Here is a 22,279-nt window from a genome sequence, read left to right as displayed (position 1 = left end):
TTTTCGAATCATGCCTTCTTGACACTATCGGACAATATTTAATATAAATATTATATTATCTTTTTTCAGGAACAGGCTAATTTCACGGAAATGAGTATAAAGTGTATCGCCCAGACAAAAACGGTCCGTGATCTCTGATACCTTAGCATCCCAATCCGCCTCAGTAGCGATTGGTTTTTATTGTTCAGGAAGCTTATGCTAATTCGTGAACCTTTCTCAGAAATGTAGGTCAACATGTGTTTGTTTGTTATGTCACATTACTACAAAGTACCGATGAATGATGTGTTTATTCATGAAAGAGAACTTTTTTTTATAAAACTATTGAACAAATTTCATCTTTTAATGCCAAAACATGTTTATCAATAAAACAAATCTTCCATTACCATGCTTGACGGTAATGCATTTAAATATTTCAATGATATTTAAGGATAGGTTATCACTTTATAGTTTAAGTGCTTTCAAAGTACATGTATGTTTCGTATTTTAGGAAATATCTTCAATTAATTAATTAAGCATTTATACATGCTTTTTTTTATTCCTTTCAAAGAGTTTTATTCAATTATCATTTCTGTTTAATAGGAGAAATGACAAATGGTATCCAGCACCGTATTTCTGTAAACACCGCATGATTATGAGATAGTTGTTTCTTTACATAGTACACATGACTTTTAAACGCTTTGACAGAACACTTTTATCATAAGGAATTCTTCTGGATCAGATGAAATCATTACTTGAATTCGGAATTCATAAAAGGTTTTAAATCAATAAGGAAAACCGGTATTCGCGGTTTTTGATTTAGTTCGTCATCAACAGAAATTCGTATCAAGCATGTTCGTCTTAGAAAGATTTACTCTCGTTTTTTATCATTTATCGATTCGGACATGAACAATTCCTAAAAAAGACGACTGCATATGCTTTCAAACTTATAAAACAGAAACTTATAAATAATTGTACTTAATATTTATTACATCAGATTCTATTTCACTCAGCATGTGGTTTATATTCTGTCAAACCTACTAGATCTATACATTTTGATAAATGTGACATCTGCTTACACTGGACTTTTCCCAGTTATCTCATTGCATTTTCCTCTATAATACCAGTACATATAGCCGAATCTCCCATGATGGAATACAGACAATGTTTTGTAGTCATGTGTTGACTCGCTGAATAACAGACATCACTTTGGCGGAAGTTGTTGACCAACTAAGAGTTGTAAAGCTGGAGTGTATAGGGACCACGGAACCAAATAGTTTCCCATAGACGATAGTGTTAACGTTTACCACTGTCCTGCTTAAAAGGAGTTTTCAACACTGGTCCACTAGCCATAATTTTGAAGAATGTCATCTCGGAAACCTGTAAATAGAATTATTAACAATTCTACCAATTTGAATTTTTTTATATGGGAGCCACCATCTTGTATTGAATTCAGCACCAAAAATGCACGTAAATTTACAACAAAATACACTCTTAATTAACTCCCCCTGGCAAAAACAGGCTAGAAAAATATAACTATTTTTCTCTATCATTTTACATCTACATGTATTGCCCAGTCCACACATAAAACTTTGGAAACTTCTCTTACCTAAATTATCCAATCAGTAGGCCCCGATGCATTCACCTTCCTATCCAATCTTCTGCCCGAACGGGGAAAACCCACAATATATTTTTGATTTGGTTCTGTGGTCCCTATAATAGGACTGATACCACAATTAAGTACTTCCGGGTTCAGGCCCCACGAATGAAGTCCTCTCAAAAATGTAGGTATTTTAGGAAAACAAATCAAATACCTCTTTGAACTTGATTTTTGTTGATGAATTTAATGTGGATTTATAGTAGTGATGTCAATCTAGGTTTTGTGATGTAAAATAATAATATTGATCATTTATTATGTGCTCCAGGACCCTGTGTGATGAGTCCTGATTTGACCTCTACCCCTGACCCGGATGTATATAATCCACGTTGGTGACACATTTTGACAGCTATCTCCAGAAAATGCCCAACATGCTGGGTTGAAACTTTTATATTTTGCTTCTCAGATGTTGGTCTTGGCCAGGTGAGATGGAAAGTTGCATTTGTGATTTTGGGAATTTATTATGAATTTTAATGTTACAATGAAACATATAGCGAAGCTAATTGTGGTCTCGGTCCATAAGGTCACCTTACTCTCTCATGTTGGTTCTTTTTACTCTAGTAGTAGTATGTCTACTCAAAGAGCGAGAGGTCGTCAGTTCCCAGCACGGGGTGTATTCTTTTCTTATTACCGATCTGGTGCTATTGACCACTCCAAGCTGTATGAGATAAAGGAGTTAAAGACTGCGTTGTGGTTGTCTTCAGGAGCGAATACCTTGTTCAAGAGGGAGTAATATAAAAGTAGAGATTTAAGGTAACCTTGCTAGCTAGCTCAGGCTACCGGGAATTCCTTTTCACCTATTGACGCTAAGATAATTTGGTGAGTTGTCATTTGGACATGTTTTGCCTGATTGATTGCCGCGAGAACGCAAGTTAAACTACTTTAGAAATTAAACTCATATCTCTTGAAATTTTATTATTCTATGGTTGTTAATCTTTGCATATGGTACGCAAACAAACGTAACATGATTATTCAAGGTTTTTTTTCTCGAAAACATCCCAACCTTAAGGTTTGGCAGGCTGATTGTTAGAAAGGACTGGTTTTAGAGGTGGAGGAAAGCCGGAGTACCCGGAGAAAAACAAACTGCCTACGGTCAGTACTAGGCAACTGCCCCACGTAGGTTTCGAACTCGCAAAATTGGAAACTAGTGTTAAAGTGTCTTCACCACTCGGCCACCGAGGCCCCCAGGAGTTGTGTAAAGGGGATAGTCAAAAGCTAGCCGTTTACAATCAATTATATTTCACGTGTATGACAGATATTATTTTAATAAAAACAAAATTCTGCCATACGAGTGAAAGATATTTCATATATTAATAATGCAAGAATAAATTGGACCCAAGAAGAGATATACATCAAATAGGTATTTGGTTTGTTTGTTTATTATAACATGATTGAGTAAATATGCCCAACATTCTCATTCTCAACCGTGACACGAACTGTTTTAACCTACTACTAATACAATTGCTTGTCATGAACATTTACAAAAATGTTGTTTTGCTTTAGCGATAGCTTTAGACATCAAGATAAAATAATGTATAGGGACACTCGTGTAACCTACATGCTATAAATAAACAAGATGTGGCAGTGTGGAGGATTATAAAGGTTACATACCACATGATCTCTTTGTCTATTTGTCACCATGAACAGGGACTCTGGCTGTTATCATGAATGAATTATCTTCCAGTTTCTCAAGTGGTGAAATATGAACTTGTATAAATGTTTGGTAACAACACAACTATTCTGTTTTGTGTATGATTCTACATTACAGCATACTTACTATTTCAAGCACTAAAGTTGATAATATATGCAGGTATTTTAATTTCGCTATATTCGCTATCATTAAATAATTTAAATTCAAACAGATATGTAGAATTATAAGACAAAAACAATGTTATTGTAACAGAGACCGGTATTCATTACGGCACCCATTAACCATGCCAGCACAATCCTTGTGAGAATAGGGCGTCATCTACCAATCCGGTAAAATACCTAGGCATCGATATCCGTTCTTCACATCCTTTTGATGCATCAATAGAAAACCCTATGATGAATACATTATATAGACATTCTGAAAGGCGTCTTGTCTAGCATTACCTTATGATTGGTTATTGTCAACAATTGTATACAATATATAGTACAGATATGATGGACATAACACTGTTTTTCACGACAAATCCTCCGTCACATTTTGAAGCACTAGAATCGGTTCGATTGGTAGTAGAGCAGGAATCATAGCAGTGGAGGTCATCATGGTTACTGTCGTTGGATTGGGATTAACTGAAGTCGTTTGCACGGCAGTCGTTGGCGGTGAAGTAGTGACAGTGGTAAAAGCTTGCGTGGTAATCGTTGAAGTTTCCGTAATAGAAATGTAATTTGCATCAGTTTTGGCGGTCAGCATAGTTAGGGACAACGCTGTAAAGATATTAAAATAAAAAAAGAGATATTAGATTATATTTGAAAATGAAATCAACGGATTAATCGATTCATGAGGTCATGAATTGAGTTGCTCTTGAGACAAATTTAATGAACTGCGAAGCAGTTCATGTTGAATTTGTCTCAAGAGCAACTCAATTGAGAAAGTTATCATTTTCTTGTGAATATAAAAATCATATGAACATTTATTTTGTATACTTAACTAAGACATCATTTAAGGGGTCCACAAATTAAGAAATTTACTGTAATGTTACACCTACGGAGACGTTGTGAGAAAAAAGTGATATTACAATAAAACACCATTACTCATATTCCATTATTTTTGCAAATTAAACACCTATGTATTAGATACCTATACATATAACACATCTGTGATAACAGAACAAGGCAAGTTGATAGTGTCAGAGACAACAAGCCAAGGAAACCCCTAACGAAGTAAGTACCGTAGACCGGAACACATCAGAGGCAGCAAATGGTGAGACTATTATTGCAGCAGAACTCGATTTGATGAAGGCCCGCAAATACATGCGGAAGTAAGTGGACTCGGAGAGCTGAAGAACGGGAAAGCGCCAGGAATCGACAATATTATCAATAAAGGAGCAGATATTGAAATATCACCAACAAAGATGCGTGAACTGATAAGAATAGCATGGAATGAAGAGAAGGTACCGACCTATTAGAACAGAAAGCTTTATGTGAAACTGCCTAAGACAGGGGTTTGGATAATGGAGAAGCATCAAGCTGCTACCTCAACAACAGCATAAGCATTGTGACGGAAGTAGATAAATATATTAGGGAAGACCAGGTAGGCTTTAGAGCTGGTATGGGATCGGAGCCATATGGCGTTCGACATTGGACTGAAGAGGATCCTGCCCACGCCCAAGTCCCCCATGTAAAAATAAAGGAAAGCCCTCTTTAAACCTAGAGCTATTTCATTTCATACTAATCGAAAATGACACAGGAAATATGACTCGGGTGTAACAGGTTGTAATAAAGCGGAGTAGAATAGGTACACACACTTTCCTTTGCATTGGGATAGATAATTTGTCCGCGAATCATAACTCAAAATAACTGATGAGATGATGAAATATGCATGTTCAGTTGATTCATTATATCTTCATCGTGTTGTAACCCCTTAGTATGTACAGTCAGTGGTAAATTGATAGTATGAACTCAAAGGCTACTATATTTTTCAATAGCAACAGCAGATCACCGGCAGTTTGGAACCACGAAATAAATACGCTGAAATTCCGGAGTCAATATATTAAACACAAGAGAGGAACCGGTTATATAGATATTCATATAGATATTTAAGCTTACTTACGTACGCAAAACATGTTTCCATTCAAAATAGTAATACCAAATTGAACATTCAGATTTAATAATACCACTAGAAAGACAATTTTATTAAATCTAATTAAAATGGAATGACTCACCTGTCACGCATAACATGATGTGTACATTGACACCCATCTGTTCAATATATTTCATCTGTAAACATCAATGTACAAGTGATATTTATAATCAACTTATCATCTAAAGCGGAATTTCTAGATAATTAAGATGCATCTACTTTATTTAACTCTTTACAAATCCCTGGCTAAATCGATTATATCCCCACTTTTTCGTCGACTTTGTTTAGCTGTGAACAATACCATACTACACTCGGGTATTCCCGCCGAGTACACCACTGAGAGTTGGGCAGAGCTTGTTACTGAAGGTGTATGTTATGTGCAAAGGACAACTGGAGTATAAAAACGTTGAAAGCGTCGGTTGACTTCCTTTCAGGTAATTTTGAGGGGAAAGGAGGTAATATAGATCGGAAGGTGCATGGTTGATTAATACGACCAATTTTACCAATCATTTTAGAATATCTCACGATAAATTTTGGAAAGAAGAAGGATACAGGGTCCGTGCATATCATCGTGACGAACGTATTACCGTGACGTAAAACGGTGAGGGGTACCGAAGGGTCAGGATAACCGTGACGTAAAACGGTGAAGGATACTGAAAGGTCAGTATTGCCGTGACGTAAAACGGTGAGGGGTACTGAAAGGTCAGGATTAATCTATATGTGACATGAAGTTTTCGTTTTTATGTAAATAAATACCTGCCATGACGCAGAACAGAACCACAATCGCTGAAAAAGACGCCCTTCAAACCATATTCTGTGCCATTTTACGTCACGGTAATATGTTTGTCATGATAAGAGGAATTGATCATGTATGGGTAACAAAATCTTAAACATTTTCTTCAGCCATGAAACCAGCCAGGCTATCATCAACGACAAATCATTTGGCAAGTTAAATCCCAACTGTTACCGAAATTATCACAAAAACAAAACAGGAGTAAAGGATAAAAAGAACATGCTCATCGATATGAAAATAGATTACACAGATGTTACATTAGATTACAATTTGAAAATTTTGAACCAAATAATCTCTATCCCAAATGAATCCCAAACAACTTATGTCATGGTGCCCTTTATACACGTCTACAACTTTGTAATCTGTTTCGTGAACTTATTCCTAATAAGCATAGTGAAGAACTTTTCAAATCCATCATAAAACGTTTAAATACATTGGCCTAATAAGCGTTTACCCCGGAATCATGTTACCTAAACGCATATGTACTTTCAAAAAACGGTCCGTTTTAAGTACTCAAAATGTTTTAAAATATTTCATACTTAAAGCTAAGATAAAATGTGTCTTATTTCTCACCTTCAGAAGCAGACCTCCACCGAGTTTATGTGTACCTTTCGTTGTCCCGCTAGGCCACCAAACACACGTCTATCGCATGTAGGTTTCTTTCCAGGAAATGCTGCACCTCCGCCGCTTCTATTAGTCTAAATAGTGTCAAAAACTTGCCAGTGCCCATGTTTGGTGTAAACTTGATATGTAAACCACTAAAGTTGAAAGTACATGTGATGATTCCACCGACTGATAATTAAATGTTATTATATATCGAGAGTATGACATAAAAGCATTTAAATAACACCAATTCCCAAATAATATTTATATCAATGTCTGCTTTAATGAAAGGTGCTTTTTTTAATTCTGTGTCACTATGTAGTCAGTTAGTTAATATCTCTATAAGGGTTTCCTTGCATTTGCATAATTATAATATAACTTACATGTTGGAAAATCCATGTGAATTTCATGTGAAAAAATGTCACGGGAATTTCACGTGAAGGAATTTTTCTGTGTACTTCATACTTTTAGGTTTCATATTAAGGAATCATCTCTCAGACAGAAATGGTGCACTTCAGGATAATCATTGTAACAATGGAAAAATAAAGCATGTACAGACGTATTCGTTTAAACCCCTTTCTTTATTCTGGTTCGTCATAAAGGATTGGTAGGATATTACTGAATATTAGCATATTGGATCTAAAAACAATTACCACGGTGCATTTAGGATATACGTCGTCAAGTTTGTGGTTGCCTAAAGAAGATCGCATTTCTCTTATTCATACTTGTGAATGATTAGTGAGATTGCTTTAGCACAATTCAACAGCTGTATACCATCATTTAGATAAAATCCACCTAGTTCACAGTTTCGTTTTAGTTCTCGTCGATGCATGATGACAACGACTCTTTGTGTAGGGCTTACCTCCCCTGTGCTATCAGTCGTTTTCAGAAAAGTCAACAAGGTTTTAGACAAGCCCAAAGTAATGTAGATTTCGCTTCCAGGTATTAGGTATAGTCGACTTGTACGATTAGAACTACGATGTGGACCAACACTGGCATGGCCAATCAGATTCTAGGACGAGGAAGCCATATTTGATTCCAGATCGGGTAATTTAATGTGTAAACGAACATGAATCTATTATGTAGCGTTCTTGTCAGAAAATTGATTAACAGTTGCAAGGACATTTAATATTTGTGGTTATCAGGGAACATGACGGCTATGTTGAAAGTGGACATTTTATTTATTGGGTTATAAGTGCAGGTATCCGTCCCTGTGTAATAATAAAACCTAGTATAAATATTTTATTTCAGCTCACTTTACAATTTTTAAATGTAAAACGGATTTTCCTCTATGCTTGTTTTTCTTTTAAAAATTACAAAGCAATACTGTCAATCAATTTTAATTACTTAGCACAAAACTCTGTCCCTAGTGTATTAAAGATTTATCATGGTATTTTCAGCATGTCCATGTTATGTTTTCTTAAAAAAATGATAATGCAGCTTTTTTTAAATAAAAGATCAAGCTAACCAGGCTCTTATGTGTTTACACTGTTTATCAGTTTTTTTTATTTGATATTACTTCGCAAATGAAACATAAGAGGACCATAGCAATGGAGATAATATTGGAACTTTTTAAAGCAAAATGCTTAATCTTACAATTGTATTTTTATTTAATCGTAGAAGAATAATTTATTTTTCAGTTTAATATGTTTATTTATTTGTATGTGATTATCGAACGCGTATTTCCGACTGGCAAGAACTCCAAAATGAGAGAAACCTACACTATCGCAAACTGAATGACGTCATCAATGAAATATACATCTAAATCCGGTGGGCGTGTGATAGACAAACGGTCAACGGTGTACATGATTTGATATTTTTGTTATATGATTTGGGTGTCAATCCCTATTGAAATGTCGAAATAAATTATTCATGGTCTCGGAAATCTCACCCTTATATTACAAAAAGAATTATAATATGTATGGGATGAAATGATATGGATATCATTCCCTTAAAATTAACTAGATGCTTTTTATACAAAATGGGTATGCATGGCAGACTTGCATTCATCCCGAGAATATCAACATGTGTGTGCGTGTGTATGCACGTGTGCTTGGCATAACCAGTGTCAAATACACGACGTTCGTATTCTATATTTTGTGCATATATGTTTGATTAATTAAAAAATCTTTACGGCATAAAATGTTTGGTTTAATATTTTGCTTTGTATATGGTAAGTAACCGATGAAGTCGAGTTTTTTTTATATCATAGTATATGTCAGTACGTAAAAACTAGGTTAAGTCAAACATCAAGTCTAATGTTTTTCTTGGTCGTGTCAATTTTTATTTTCCTTGTTTTACTCTACATGAACCAGTGTCAATAGTCGCGACAGTATCATCATGTTTTGATTTGTAGAATTTCCCTACCTTGAGGTTATGGCAGATAACTCTCCAGCCAGATTCTTGATTTTCTAATCCGAGGCTCTTCACCACGCCATCAGGGTAGAGAATGATTATTGTTTTCCCATTAGAAATTTTATTATTGCAGGGTCCAGCAGTTCAAATATTTAAAAAAAAAAATATTATGATATATAATAACTAAATGTTGACGTGACGTGATCGACTTGTATTTTTCTAGCAAGCGTATATCTGTCACTCTCTAGGGGTTGATAGAAAAATAACGCCCTAGGGGATGACGAGAAATCATACCCTAGGTGATGACAGAGATATATTGACCACGACGTAAAACGGGGGATAAATCTGTATGATGAGAGAATTAAATATTGCTGGTGTTATGGTCTATTTCCACGTAACAGTAGACTTACTTCGTCAATAATGTTTAGTAGTTGTAATTAGTGAAATACGTATCTTTAGGAAGAGCCTATTTGAACGATATGAAACAGACATCCATTGAAGGTGAACATAATGTGTTATGGAGCCTAGGAAGCCATTGATAACATACACCAAGTTAATATGGGCAGACTACATGTTTTTTTTTATATTACATCATAGACATTGTTATTCACACTACGTAGTGCCAAAACCGTTTATGTGGTGCCGCTAAAGCTTGTCCATGTTTCTAATGCAGATTTAGGTACCACTGAAAGGTAGTCTTTAAGTATCACCATTGTGCAACATCAAAACATTTTCGAGACAAAACAACCAAGACAGAAAGTTTTATTACTCACAAAACAGAACAACAAATCAATCTGATGCATAATAAATGTATATGAATAATTTTATAAAAATATATAATTCACAAATTTGCTTTTTCTGATTAAGAATAATGGACGGATGACTGTGTATCATTGGATACGAAATATATTATAGTATACAAAATATATTATAGTATACAAAATAAATTATCGTATACAAAATATATTAATAGTATACAAAATATATTATAGTATACAAAATAAATTATCGTATACAAAATATATTATCGTATACAAAATATATTATCGTATACAAAATATATTATAGTATACAAAATATATTATCGTATACAAAATACATTATCGTATACAAAATATATTATCATATACAAAATATAGTATCGTATACAAAACATATTATCGTATACAAAATATATTATCGTATACAAAACATATTATCGTATACAAAATATATTATCGTATACAAAATATATCATCGTATACTAACATATTATCGTAAACAAAACATATTATCGTATACAAAATACATTATCGTATACAAAACATATTAGCGTACAAAACATATTAGCGTATACAAAACATATTATTATCGTATACAAAATATATTATCGTATACAAAATATATTATCGTATAAAACATTTTATCGTATACAAAATATACTATCGTATACAAATTATAGTATCGTATACAAAACTCATTATCGTATACAAAACACATTATCGTATACAAAACATATTATCGTATACAAAACATATTATCGTATACAAAACATATTATCGTATACAAAACATATTATCGTATACAAAACATATTATCGTATACAAAATATATCATCGTATACAAAACATATCATCTTATACACAACATATTATCGTATACAAAACATATCGTATACAAAACATATTCGGTTAATTCCTTAACATGCTAGTAGGTTTAACAATGCATTTAGTATTTACACAAAAAAAACCAAAGCGTAAAAGTACATCTTTCCTGTTAACAGGTTGATTTCGAGTGGGGTGGTTCTTTTTTAAAACTATCTTGCAATTTATTGATTAAATTGTCGTTATATCTCAGACAGAATAGTAGGGATGAGAATAACATCGGAGGTCATTAAAAACTGTTATAAGGTCAAACAATTACAAAAAAAATGTAACCCGAAATTTTACCGACCTTGATATTGCAAATGCAATCTACATAGACCAATGATCCTAAAAACTACTGTGATTTGTTTGATTAAACTGGCAAAATGATATCTCACATATCAATCCATTCCAATGTGCTATTGTAATACCATATTACATTACATTTTTACCAGTGAAATATCAAAAATTGTTCATTCTATAAAAGTGATATTTTTCACTATTGAAAAATATCACTTTTGCTGATTTGACCAATCAAATTAATGATTAGAAAATACCAAAATAATTGCCCAGTCAGAAAGCCCGACATATATGTCAGCACCTGGACAGGGGGAACTACTTTTTTTGTTTATATTAGGCCCAGTTAGCATACGGGGTAGGTTTTTCGTTGATAAAAAATGTAATAAACAGAATATCTAACAGTGTCTTCAGTAATACCAAATATATTTCACTCGTGTGGCTAATATTTTGATATTTTTCACGAGTGCTGCGCACTGTTAGATATCCTCTATATACTAGCCCGGTAAATTATTGTTAAACAGGTAGCTATCTATATCGGTTCTTCACAGCTTTCAATTTATTCTAATGCATCTTTAGAACACCCCGTAATCTTCAAGTTGTAATAAGTTTTATTTTAGGAATGCATTTTTACAGGCCGTTGCCAAGAGTAACCATGTGGTAGGCTACATGTATGTAGATTGCAAACCATTGTATACAGTATACACAAAAGTTATGATGGACATGACGACTGTGTTGATTTTTGCACATTTTGAAGCACCAGAACCAAGTGAGTTTGAAATTGTCTGAGTCGTAATAGTGGAACTGACTGCCGTGGAAGTTATTGGGCTGACGGTCGTTGGAGTAGGGGTTATTCCAGTGGCAGTTGTTGGCGTGGCAATCGTTGAAGTGACAGTAGTTTGTGTAGCAATGATTGAAGTGACAGTAGTTTGCGTGGTAATCGTTGGAGTAGGGGTCAAAGTAGTGGCTGTGATGTGAGTGGCACTTGTTGGAGTAGCAGTAGTATGAGTGGCACTCGTTGAAGTGACAGTAGCTTGCGTGGTAATCGTTGGAGTAGGGGTCAAAGTAGTGGCTGTGATGTGAGTGGCACTTGTTGGAGTGGCAGTAGTATGCGTGGCACTCGTTGAAGTGACAGTAGCTTGTGTAGCAATGATTGAAGTGACAGTAGTTTGAGTGGCACTCGTTGGAGTAGGGGTCAAAGTAGTGGCTGTGATGTGAGTGGCACTTGTTGGAGTGGCAGTAGTATGCGTGGCACTCGTTGAAGTGACAGTAGTTTTAGTGGCACTCGTTGGAGTAGGGGTCAAAGTAGTGGCTGTGATGTGAGTGGCACTTGTTGGAGTAGCAGTAGTATGAGTGGCACTCGTTATAGCGGCTGTAGTTTGAGTGGCACTCGTTGGAGTAGGGGTCAAAGTAGTGGCTGTGATGTGAGTGGCACTTGTTGGAGTAGCAGTAGTATGAGTGGCACTCGTTGTATCGGCTGTAGTTTGAGTGGCACTCGTTGAAGTGACAGTAGTTTTAGTGGCACTCGTTGGAGTAGGGGTCAAAGTAGTGGCTGTGATGTGAGTGGCACTTGTTGGAGTAGCAGTAGTATGAGTGGCACTCGTTGTAGCGGCTGTAGTTTGAGTGGCACTCGTTGAAATGGTAGTAGTTTGTGTTGCAGTAGTTGGAATGGAAGAAAAGACGGTAAAGGTAGTACTAGCATCAGTCATGGCGGGTACCAGAGCTATGTAAAACACTGAAAACATGATATGCTATTAGTATAAGATTTTACATAATAAAAGATGTTAAATAATATGGAAAATAAAATAGTATCATTTAGGCAATGAGTGATCTGTTATGTGATACTGTATATCGCAGGATCAATAATTCGCGTTTTCGTTCTCGGAACCTATTCACGCGAAAATAAAACCTCCGCGAATTATAATCGCTATAGAGCTCTTCAAAGTTAATTGACATAAAATAAAAATATTGACCAGAAACAAAACGTTATCATGCTTGTGAATACAAAAACATCATTTATATTTATTCTTATGCTAAACACAGAAACCATTTAAGGGATCCACGAATTAAGCGACTTCCTGTCAAGTTCCACAGAGGTGTAAAGTTTAATATAATTGTTGTATCTTATTATATATATGGAAACTAAGAGAACCATATATCAATGTAATTCAAAATAAAACAAAAAATCAATAGACGATCAATTATCTGCCAAACGAAAGTTTCCAATTCTCTTGTATCATGCATAATCCAATTATGAACTACTTAGAATACATAGTAATACAAGCTATGTATCACAGTGAGATAAAGGGGATAAGTACAGGAGCACATATTTTGTTTTGTAGGAATGGCAAAATGAATAAAGAAATATTGAATAAATATAATATACGCTGGATCCATTACCTCGTATCTCCGTTATATGATCCCCTTTACAGTCAGTAATTACTTGATAGTGTGTTTTCAAAATTAATTCTAATACATACCGTAAACCAATTACTTTCGTGGCTAGTTTATTTCTCTCTTCTTGGCAATTCAATTTCGCGATTTATACTGATAAAAGGCCTACTGTACCTGTGGTTCATACCTTTTCGCGGCGATAAGTGTGCGGGACTATTATTCGCGTGCGAAATACTCGAAAATTAATCACACGCGAAAATAAGATGATTTACAGTGTATCAATACAAAGCTAATGAACTTCAGAATATCGATACCATCGTGAACTTTAACCCTTGACAACGCCAGCAGAAATCCTTAATTAAAATGGAATGACTCACCTGTAACACATAACAGGGTTTGTAGATCGAGAGCTGGTTGCTGAATAGATTTCATCTGTAAACATAAATGTGTATGAGATGATCACTGATACATTCAGCTTAAGCTGTATCTGGGTATATGTGAGTTGATATGTTTCAAATACAGATGCCGATAGAGCTCCTTTACACTGGACCAAAAATGAAAAATATATCATAAGCGTTATCTAGGTATATATAATATTGCTATATAACCGGTATCCATGTATTATATATAACTATCATCTAATGCGTTATACGTAGAAAATAATATGTTTACCATCTACAGCGGTATTCAGTTAAATAAAATATACCTATTATCTTAAACTTCATTTGATGATATATAATATGTGTATTATCTACAACTACATTTTGTATCATCTACAATTGTTCGAGTGTGTTTAAAATGTTTGATAAATCTGATGGTATCAATGTATACATAATGTACCTATTATCTCATAAGTCCTTAAAGTCACAGGCAAAAATAGCTCATTAATTCTTATCAATTTGGTATACATTTTATTCTCAAATCCTATAAAAATGAGTGACGAAAAGGTCAAAATATAGGTCAATAAGTTTAAAGGTCAAAGTGGTCATCTATTCTTCAAAGGTTAGCTTGGCTAGATGACATTTACATGACCAATACTTAAAGCCGCATACTCCCAAATAACCTTAACTTCTAGTTGCACACATGTATTTATGGCAATCCAAGATGCTCATTCACGCTCTCCTAATATCAAAATGACCATTGGACTAGACGCTTGACCGAGTAATATCAAAATGACCATTGGACTAGACGCTTGACCAAGGGAATCCACATCAGTGTATAAAAATAAATGTAAATAATTCTTTTTTTACCCAGTGCGTCTAAATGACCCCTCGGCTATTGCTGGGAACCAAAAGAGGAATAATTATATACTATTACGTATGATGTATGCACGTGTGTGAGATGTGTGTATAAGGTGTGAGAGGTGTGCAAGAAATGGTACACTCTTACCATGCCCACAACGACAATGTTACTATATTTCGTTCACATATGATTGTTTAATGCTTAATACTCCATTAGACAACTGCCTAATTGACGTTATACAAATATTACAACACACATTGGAATCGATGAAAATAACAGGATGCTCCTTTGTGAATTTCGTTTGCACGTTTTAATGCCAGATAAACAATAATCTGTATCTAAGCAACCAGTGACGTCAGCAGGCAGCGTGGTCACGTGACACTGTTATATATACCCACCCACTGTGTCAAAAACCGGATTATACAGCCATAAATAACCCACGCTTATTGTTTTATTAAACATTTTGAAACAGTGATGGCAATGCTAAAGTTGATAATACCGAACTACCGCTGACAACAAAATCAGAATAAAACATATAAATGAGCATGATCACCTATATGGAAATGACTATCTGTTATAAAGATATAATTTGATTTTAAAGTTTAACCCAATAATCACTGGTCATCAATAACCTTGATTTACTAATGCTGCGGTGCCCACGTCTACAGGCCTTATTTCCAAGTTGATAAGTATGATGATGAAAAATCCAACATAAAATATTTAGATACATTGTTTTCATTAGCGTCTGCCCTATGATCAACATGTGGTTAAAAACTGTCTAGTATAAAACCTAAAAGCATCCGTATCGTGCAAAGGGAAAAGGCCAGAGTCGAAGTAACGCAGGTGACACCAAAACAAACGAAGTCCATTTTGAATTCTTCAAAAGATTTCACAAACGACATACAAGCTATTTGAACCTTTCAAAACAAATTGAGAGATAGATGAGAATCAAAAAGAAGTAAACTACAAAATCAAGTATAAGTAATACTATCATTTTAATCACAATAAAAGCTAAGATAAAATGAGTCTTATTTCTTACCTTTAGAAGTAGGCCTCCGCCAAGTTTATGTGTACCTTTCGTTGTCCCGAAGGTCTTGTGATACAGGCCACCAGGCACACGTCTATCCCATGTAGATTCCTTTCCAGGAAATGCTCCACCTTCCGAGCTTCTATTGGTGCACGTACGCTTCGCCCATAGTTACAAAAAGCTGCCAGCGTACTGCGCATGTGTGGTGTATAATGACTGTTAAACACTGCATTTGAAAGTACTTGTATTCTGTCGAATAATCGCGAATATGACAAAGTAATACTCAAATAAGAACGTGTTTTTCTACGCCTTTCCTTGACAACAGTGTGTGCTTTGAGCACAGGTTGATTTTGCAGTTATATGTCGATGCATAAGATATTTATCTTTATAAGCATGGACGTGTAATTGCATAACTGTTTATTGTGAATTTTCAATAGAGGATAGTTTAATCTTTTGTTCACCTGTAATAATTATACTTGCCTTAGACAGCAGCACTTTTGATTTGAAGTTTTTTATTCTTATCATTGTCAATGTGTTAAGCTTATTTTATCAAATAATGTGTCTTATCGTATTTTTATTGTTTTTTTTATCATTTATCCATCTCATCAATGATGTGTGTATATGTATATGTGTAAGAGCTTCCAACTTGTTTTACAAACCTCATTGTATATATATCATACAACTAGTGTGTAATTGATGAAAAGAAAATATTGTTTAAACCAAGATGGCATTATAGCCTTGTGTATGAGGTAGAGTTGGTTGTTGTTAGGAAAAACAAGGTGTGTGGCCTGACAAACATACTAAACTCTCAAATATTATGCTCTGTACGTTAAATACTATGAATTTATTACATGAGGCTACTTAATGGCATCTTGAGTGTTTGTCTATTGCTGTCCATGCGGTAGAAACGACATTTCGAAATCAATTGTATGTGTGTGTTCAGCAATGAATTATGACATTCAGTTTCCATAGAATCATAAAACACAAAACAGATATTTCCTTGAATCCGGATGATAGCTGACGAAAGTGAAACAAGATGTGAACAAATTCAAGTATGTCGTAAAGGGTTGCAAAAATGCACTACCTTATGTAGGAATTTAATCAAAGATAAGTCTATGCGGAATACTTTAAACCGGTTCAGACTGGTCTTTTTATCCTGAGGAGACTCGTCAACGATACTAGGGGTTGACAGTGTGAAAAATTCAGAAAGAAGTCAGAAAAAATCATATCGGTCCACAAGTATTGGCTTCTATCTGGTAATCACCACCCAGGGTTTTGGTTGTATGTTTGTTTGTCACAGTCTCCTTGTAGTGGCTAGTGGCTACCTTACTGACCGACATACGGTAGGTCCATAGCATATCACCTATAGAATCATCGTTAAGTGTCTTGCCCAAGAAAACAGCCACGACAGCACAAACTGGTCCATTTCTCAGCTCCCCCTTCCAGGACACATGGCATAAACACATTTTTAATGTCGCCATGTTTTTCTATGAATCTATATTTTATTTATATTTCGTACTTGTTTTATCGATCTAAAAGTCAGAATTTCAAACAAGTTTTAAATGCATCGGCATCCTCTATTTAATAAGAGGATATAAATACTTCATCATATTTTTGTATAGAAACCTGTTTGATGACGTTCCGATTAAAAACACGACCTGCAATGAATCAATGTTTTCATGTTTATAGACCCATACAAAATTAACCACATTTGCTATAGAACTGGATCTGAAGATTTATGATGTGCATAAATATCGGCCGTGCTATTGATATTTAGGGACCCATTACAGCGACATCAATACATGTAGTTGTTATCTCTATCGCTATAAATAATGTTTTATGTGTTTAAAAATTTTTTTACGAATGTTATGAAATTCTGTAAATGTGTATTTTCGGCAAAGGCAATAATGCTTTTCGAACAGTTGATAATTACTGTGTGGGTTCAATGAAACGAAGACAAAATTAAAAAAAAAAACATATTTGAAAGTCAAAATGATTCCCTACTGTTTGTGATGGGGAAATATTCCTTATTAATAACTGACTCATAACAATTCATAATTTGTTTTTAAGTTTGTTAAAATTGTCCTAAATTGTATTTGAATTTGACAGCTAACATGAAGTGATTGGTTTGACTACCTACACGTTTTTTCTGCTTTAAATTATCGTTCTGGCAAGAAAAAATGAGTTTAGAATCTAGTTATATAGAGAGGGCCCATATGCATTCCATTTAGCTTCACTTGTGCACTAATTTTTTTATATTTGTATCTTATTTTCTTTGAAACAAGTATAGCAAATTGATATACGTGTTTCAAAGAAAATAAGATACAAATACAAATATAATTTTTTTAGTGCACAACTGAAGCTTAATGGAATGCATATGAAGAAACCTTATAATAAATCACGTTTCCAAGTACCATAGGACACCACAATACAATGGTTTCAGTACCTAGTACAACAACGAATCATACCTATAAATACTTACCTAAAAAATGTAGGCACAAGAAATTGTTATAGGTGTAATCCATGCAACAAGGAGATAGAAACTATCGAGCAGCTATTTTGGGAATTGTCGAGAAGGTAAGAAAATTTGACATCATTTAACACGATAGATGGTATCAAAATATCAAAAAATGCCTGTTGATTCTGTCATTATATACAAAAATACCATAAATTTACATACTTATCATCATAACAATGTGATCTTTTTACTGAAATATCCATCTAACTTAGAATATACTACACATGATTTAAAAATACATTGTAGTCGGTTATCCCCCTTCATGCAGCTTAATTATGCTTGTTTTAAAGATTTCTTCTTTAACTAACTTTGCTTTTCGACAGTTCTGTCGCACGATGAGAAAATATGCAACGAATCCCGACAAAATAAATTGTACTCAAAATCGATAAAAACGGGAAAAATATGAAGAAATGTAATGATTTGAATGAATAATCTTAAAAAAGTAAATGAAGAATAACAGCAGCAGCACTCCGAACGAGTAAACCAAAACGCATATGCAGTTACGACAGTTTTTTCACACGCGCAATCGCAATTCATTCATCAATGCCCTAATTTGATGTTAATTCGATATTTGTTTACCTAATTTGATCAGATATTAAAATAATATGTTACTTTTATCAGATGTTAATGGAAATAGTAATCATGATAATATTCTGAATATTATATCATGGAATTAATATTGTATTTCTTGGTCAAAGACGGTCAGCTTTACCAATTCTTCGTCACTGTTAGTATTACGAAAGTCTATTAACGACCAGAAATAATACCAGGTTGAACTGGTGGTTCCAATTTGCAAGCATCGAAAACGTAAAGCAAGACCCGCGGGAAAGGCAGCCACGTTTTCTTGACAGAAATACATTAATCAAATTTTAATGGTACCTTCGGATTGAGTTTAGTTGAGCATAGATAGACCCGGCTTTATCATGCCGAGACACCCAATACAGAGTGTTAAAATCCGAGAGATCATGGCCGTACAACTCTCCTTTTGTGTCATGCTACTGCAAAAGATTAAAAAAACTAAATATTCTTTGCCTTAACAAACCCAGTCCTAATATGATCAGGACTGTTCCGAGAACTTTTAAACAGAAACAAGCGAATAAAATTAACAGAAAAAAATCAATCTGTTAATTTGCAATCATTTGTTAACACTATCGTTTTCAGCTTCCTATATAAAACACTCATTAAGGTAAAAAAAAAAAAAAAAAGGTAATATTCAGTTTTCAATAAGAAAAAAAAATATCTGAAATTGCAATTATATCAAATAATTAGGTCTTATTACAAAATTACTAAAACAAAAAGATAAACATATTGAAGGAACCTATATGGTCATCTGACTATTCATCATCCTATATGGTCATCTGACTATTCATCATCCTATATGGCCATCTGACTATTCATCATCCTATAGGGTCATCTGACAATTCATCATCCTATATGGTCATCTGACTATTCATCATCCTATAGGGTCATCTGACTATTCATCATCCGGTAGGGTCATCTGACTATTCATGTCCTATAGGGTCATCTGACTATTCATCATCCTATATGGTCATCTGACTATTCATCATCCTATAGGGTCATCTGACTATTCATCATTCTTTAGGGTTATCTTACTATTCATCATCATATATGGTCGTCTGACTTTCCATGATCCTGTATGGTCATCTGACTATCCATCATCCTATAGGGTCATCTGACTATTCATCATTCTTTAAGGTTATCTGACTATCCATCATCCTATATGGTCATCTGACTATTCATCTTTCTATAGGGTCATCTGACTATCCATCATCCTATATGGTCATCTGATTATTCGTCATTCTTTAGGGTTTTCTGACTATTCATCATCCTATAGGGTCATCTGACTATTAATGTCCTATATGGTCATCTGACTATTAATGTCCTATATGGTCATCTGACTATTCATGTCCTATAGGGTCATCTGACTATTCATCATCCTATAGGGTCATCTGACTATTCATGTCCTGTAAGGTCATCTGACTATTCATCATCCTATAGGGTCATCTGACTATTCATCATCCTATAGGGTCATCTGACTATCCATCATCCTATAGGGTCATCTGACTATCCATCATCCTATAGGGTCATCTGACTATTCATCATCCTATATGGTCATCTGACTATTCATCATCATATATGGTCATCTGACTATCCATCATCCTATAGGGTCATCTGACTATTCATCATCCTATAGGGTCATCTGACTATCCATCATCCTATATGGTCATCTGACTATCCATCATCCTATAGGGTCATCTGACTATTCATCATCCTATAGGGTCATCTGACTATTCATCATCATATATGGTCATCTGACTATCCATCATCCTATAGGGTCATCTGACTATTCATCATCCTATAGGGTCATCTGACTATCCATCATCCTATATGGTCATCTGACTATTCATCATCCTATAGGGTCATCTGACTATTCATCATCCTATAGGGTCATCTGACTATTCATGTCCTATAGGGTCATCTGACTATTCATGATCCTATATGGTCATCTGACTATCCATCATGTAGGGTCATCTGACTATCCATCATCCTATCTGGCCATCTGACTATTCATGATCATATATGGTCATCTGACTATTCATGTCCTGTATGGTCATCTGACTATTCATGTCCTGTATGGTCATCTGACTATTCATGTCCTATAGGGTCATCTGACTATTCATCATTCTATAGGGTCATGTGACTATCCATCATTCTATAGGGTCATCTAACAATTCATCATCCTATAGGGTCATCTGACTATTCATCATCATATAGGGTCATCTGACTATCCATCATCATATAGGGTCATCTGACTTTTCATGATCACCAGAAATATCTGATTAAATACGGGCTGAGACACCTCAACTTCATCGATAATCAATCCGAAAAATACACCATTCTAACTTTTTTAATTATATGGGTTTCATGCCGTTCGTGAAATCAAGCTGTTCAGATTAATTACATCTTCATTTCACTTATTCCATTTACTTTTATATTGCTTATATCTCAACACATGATGCAAGTAGGAGCACAAAGCATTATGTACATATCATTAAATATCGACAATACCTTTTATCGAGATCGTTGTAAAATATAACCTTAGATGTATTCTTGCAGCACCCTCTTCTCCGACGATATACCGGTGAACTAGAGTATCAGGATACATATACTGTGATATATACATCATATGTATTTTTGTCCATGTACCGGATACAGAAGTTAACCTACATACGTACAAGTAGAGTCTGCATACCTTGCTGCAGGGGTCACGTTCACAATGCCTACTGCATCTTAGAATGGCAGTCTATTATGCCTATCATCTCTTACATGTTAAAGGGACCTAACGTTATCAAATATCAAACTTTAACTTATATCCACACACTTTTTCCAGAGTAGCAAAAGTTAACTATGGCAATTTCCACGCATATAAAACATTATATTAATTTAACCAGGCATCTGTTTCATTGCAAAAAGCCGCGATAGCGTAACTGCGGAATTCAGTTGATAGTGCATCGGACGATGTAACCTCAGGTAAGATTTGAGGTGAGTGTTCGTACAGAGTTTCCCATGGAATCTGTGACCACGGGCCATCCTGTACCAATGGGGCTTTATCGTGTGACATGTCCCCCAAATTACGTGTTAGGCATGTTGTTCAACGCGGTATCCAAGAGCTACTACAGGGAGTCTTAGTCTAAAATTGTGCCATTTGTTGACTGGACGATAAAACCATCAAACAATGTCACACCTGAACAAGTTAGTTGTTGTATCGCTATCATCATTTCTCCGCAGTGGAAGAATAAGAACCTGGTTCACCAATGCACCTTATTTCCACACTAATTTTTTCACACTGGTGATTTAAGAATGGTTACACATGTCCTGCGTAAGAGAAAATCGTGACGTATTCCACATAATCTATCTGGGTAAAACCAAATTGACATTCTTTCTTGGTGTTATCACAACCAGTGCTGTCAAGGATGAAAGCTACGT

This window comes from Pecten maximus, chromosome 16, assembly GCF_902652985.1.
Source record: "Pecten maximus chromosome 16, xPecMax1.1, whole genome shotgun sequence".
Lineage (NCBI taxonomy): Eukaryota > Metazoa > Mollusca > Bivalvia > Pectinida > Pectinidae > Pecten > Pecten maximus.
Note: the sequence above shows the minus strand (reverse complement) of the source record.